Source organism: Bufo gargarizans, chromosome 2 (genome assembly GCF_014858855.1).
Source record: "Bufo gargarizans isolate SCDJY-AF-19 chromosome 2, ASM1485885v1, whole genome shotgun sequence".
In the NCBI taxonomy this organism is placed as follows: Eukaryota; Metazoa; Chordata; class Amphibia; order Anura; family Bufonidae; genus Bufo; species Bufo gargarizans.
In genome coordinates, this window is record NC_058081.1 from 43,558,932 (window position 1) to 43,563,395 (window position 4,464).

Consider the following 4,464-nt stretch of genomic DNA (forward strand, 5'->3'; position numbering starts at 1 on the left):
GTTACCACGGACCATAACGCAATTCTATGACGGAATGCATAACGGAATGCCTTTAGAGGCATTACGTCATAATAGAAATGTATGGGCTGCATAACGGATCCGTCCCGTTTCCGTTATGCAGAGGAGTCCATGCTCCTCCTAGGGCTAAATTGAGCTGAGTCTCATGCATGCCTTGTGCTTTCCTCCCAGTGTGGAGCTCCTGCCTGCACTAGGGCTTCCAGAAAACAGCCCGTGGGGCCCCTGAGAGTCTAGGGTTGACTTTAGGACTCTAATGGAGCAGGAGGGGGCGCTAGTTACCACCACAGTATAACAACCCAAATAAGCAAAACCCCATAAGATACAACACAAATACATTCAATACACTAAATAGTATAACAACCCTGGAAAGGTCAAACAGCTCCCCACGTGGCAGTTTCTGTAGTGTAGTGGTTATCACGTTCGCCTAACACGCGAAAGGTCCCCGGTTCGAGACCGGGCAGAAACACTTTTTCATCCTCTATAGTTTCTACATTGTACCTTCTCACAATTATTACTATACTGTTATTCTTTCTTTTCTTATTCTTTACTCTGTGACTACTTGATAAACAGAATCTCCTTATAATTCTGACTATAAGTGCTAACTACATTACAGTAAGATGTGTTCTAACCATAGCATAGCCTTGTGACTGCAAATCCAGAGCAACCAGACTACATTTTGGCAAAAGTAAGAACCTATTTTTAATAAAATAAAAAAAGTCAACTATAACAACATCATGTAAATCAGTGTTTCCCAACCAGTGTGCCTCCAGCTGTTGCAAAACTACAACTCCCAGCATGCCTGGACAGCCTTCAGCTGTGCGGGCATGCTGGGAGTTGTAGTTTTGCAACAGCTGGAGGCACACTGGTTGGGAAACACTGATGTAAATGTTGGGCCAGTAATTTCCTTAAAGAGGTTGTCTAGCACCCGGAGGCTTTTGGGCAGACCCACCAGAGTGTCCAGACTAATGGAAGGAAAAGAATCATGTTTTCTTGATACCCACTGCTGGGTTTAGGCTCCAGCGCTCTGGCGCTGCTGCAGCTCTCAACATTTGACACGGTTCACATGGCCCCTACAGTCAGTGTCACAACACATGAGGGACAGCCACTGGCAGCAGCGGCCACGTGATCAGTGTCTAAGCGGGTGTTGACACGGGGAGACTTTAGAGTTACTGTGACGTCGGGGGAGCACATATTTACCCAGGGGCGGATTGGAAACTTAAACTGGCCCTGGAAAACATACTAAAAGTGGCCCCGTTTTGTAGTCGGGTCCAAATTGATGGAAGGCAGGGCTAACACAAGTATGCGGGGCCAGCAATACAAAATTGTGGTATATTATACCACCCCAACAGAGCCAAATATCACAGTCCATCACAAAATACATTCCCAAGAACATCCACTGGCCGGCCATGAGGAGGACTCAGGCGGCCCCCAGGGTATTAACCCACCAGTGAATTTCCCTGTAAGGTCTATGGCCAATCCACCCCTGTACTTACCAACATTTTAACTGGTAAAACTGGTAAAACGTTAGCCCCGCCTATTTTTGGCCCGGAACAATCTGCATTTTGGGCCAGTTGGCAACTATCGGAGCAAAGAGCTGGAACCCAATGGGGGGGATCAGGTAAGTATGTTATTTTAATTGTTATTTTAAAGCCCTTTATCTCAGGTTCCTGATGGGGCGATGTTCTTCACCCCCAGGGCAAATCCATCCGCATAGCCAGACCTGCAGAGCAGAGGGAATCATACTTACCTGATCCCCACCACTGGGTTCCAGCTCTTTGCTCTGATAGTTGCCAACTGGCCCGAAATGCAGATTGTTCCGGGCCAAAAATGGGCGGGGCTAAAGTTTTACCAGTTTTACCAGTTAAAATGTTGGTAAGTACAGGGGCGGATTGGCCATTGACCTTACAGGGAAATTCACTGGTGGGCCAATTCCCAGGGGGCTGCCTGAGCCCTCCTCATAGCCGGCCAGTGGATGATCTTGGGAATGTATTTTGTGATGTTGGTGGTGGTATTTTGTTGCTATTTGGCTGGCGCCGCCTACTTGTGTTGGCCCTGCCTTCCATCAATTTGGATCCGACTACAAAACGGAGCCACTTTTAGTATGTTTTGCCAGGGCCAATTTAAGTTCCCAATCCGCGCCCAACGTCACAGTAACTCTAAAGTCTCCCCGTGTCAACACCCGCTTAGACACTGATCACTGGCTGTCCCTCATGTGTTGTGACACTGACTGTAGCAGGCCATGTGAACCGCGTCAAATGTTGAGAGCTGCAGCAGCGCCAGAGCGCTGGAGCTGAAACCCAGCAGTGGGTATCAAGAAAACATGATTTCTTCCATTGGTCTGGAGACCCTGGGTAGGTCTGCCCAAAAGCCTCCGGGTAGTAAACAACCCCTTTAAGGAATTACTGGCCCAACATTTACACGATGTTGTTATAGTTGACTTTTTTTTTTTAAATTAAAAATAGGTTCTTACTTTTGCCAAAATGTTGTCTAGCTGCTCTGGATTTGCAGTCACAAGGCTATGCTATGGTTAGAACACATCTTACTGTTATGTAGTTAGCATTTACTGTCAGAATTATAAGGAGATTCTGTTTATCAAGTAGTCACAGAGTAAAGAATAAGAAAAGAAAGAATAACAGTATAGTAATAATTGTGAGAAGGTACAATGTAGAAACGATAGAGGATAAAAAGTGTTTCTGCCCGGTCTCGAACCGGGGACCTTTCGCGTGTTAGGCCTCTTTCACACTTGCGTTGTCCGGATCCGGCGTGTACTCCACTTGCCGGAATTACACGCCGGATCCGGAAAAACGCAAGTGTACTGAAAGCATTTGAAGACGGATCCGTCTTCAAAATGCTTTCAGTGTTACTATGGCACCCAGGACGCTATTAAAGTCCTGGTTGCCATAGTAGTAGTGGGGAGCGGGGGAGCGGTATACTTACCGTCCGCGCGGCTCCCGGGGCGCTCCAGAATGACGTCAGAGCGCCCCATGCGCATGGATCATGTGATCCATGCGATCACGTCATCCATGCGCCTGGGGCGCCCTGACGTCACTCTGGAGCGCCCCGGGAGCCGCACGGACGGTAAGTATGTTGCTCCCCGCTCCCCACTACAGTTTACCATGGCTGCCAGGACTTTAGCGTCCCGGCAGCCATGGTAACCATTGAGAAAAAGCTAAACGTCGCATCCGGCAATGCGCCGAAACGACGTTTAGCTTAAGGCCGGATCCGGATCAATGCCTTTCAATGGGCATTCATTCCGGATCCGGCCTTGCGGCAAGTGTTCCGGATTTTTGGCCGGAGCAAAAAGCGCAGCATGCTGCGCTATTTGCTGCGGCCAAAAAACGTTCCGTTCCGGAATGGAAGACATCCTGATGCATCCTGAAGGACGGACTGTCCATTCAGAATGCATTAGGATAATCCTGATCAGTATTCTTCCGGCATAGAGCCCCGACGACGGAACTCTATGCCGGAAGACTATAACGCAGGTGTGAAAGGGCCCTAAGGCGAACGTGATAACCACTACACTACAGAAACTGCCACATGGGGAGCTGTTTGACCTTTCCAGGGTTGTTATACTGTTTAGTGTATTGAATGTATTTGTGTTGTATCTTATGGGGTTGTGTTTATTTGGGTTGTTATAATGTGGTGCTAACTAGCGCCCGCTCCTGCTCCATTAGAGTCCTAAAGCCAACCCTAGACTCTCAGGGGACCCACAGACTGTTTTCTGGAAGCCCTAGTGCAGTCAGGAGCTCCACACTGGGAGGAAAGCACAAGGCATGCATGAGACTAAGCTCAATTTAGCCCTAGGAGGAGCATGGCTAGCTAGGCACTGTGTTTTCTTACACGTGGATCCTGTGGATCTTGCTCTGGTGGACATGATCACCCATGGTCTGCTTCAATACATCATGAATAGAAATGAGCAAATTTCATATTTTGAATTTCATTTGCAATTCGTTTACTGGTAAAAGCAGAACTGCGTTATGGATTCCATTACCACGGACCATAGCGCAATTCTTTGATGGAATGCATAACGGAATGCCTTTAGAGGCATTCCATTTCCGTTATTCATTCCGTCATAATAGAAGTCTATGGGCTGCATAACGGATCCGTTATGCAGCCCATAGACTTCTATTATGACGGAATGCCTCTAAAAGCATTCTGTTATGCATTCCATCATAGTATTGCTTTATGGTCCGTGGTAACGGAATCCATAACGCAGTTCTGCTTTTACCATGCAAACTAATTTCATAAGCGGAAATTCGTTCACCTCCAATCATGAATTCAGCAACCAGAACATGGTTGAGCTTTCTTTCTTGGTTATATACAAATGTTTCTTGTAAAATTCAATTTAAAACTCTACTATAAGTCTAAAAATCCCAGTACAACGGGGCACCATCGACACATGACCCTCCTTATGGCATTTTGCCTGTTTGTAAATCTTTCTCTCAC

At 47.1% G+C, this 4,464-nt stretch overlaps 1 non-coding gene across 1 annotated transcript; it reads left to right on the forward strand.

Moving 5' to 3' along the window:
• Nucleotides 1-411: 411 nt before the first annotated feature.
• Nucleotides 412-484, forward strand: TRNAV-AAC. Its single transcript has one exon. It is a non-coding gene; the product is annotated as a tRNA-Val (tRNA).
• Nucleotides 485-4,464: the final 3,980 nt, after the last annotated feature.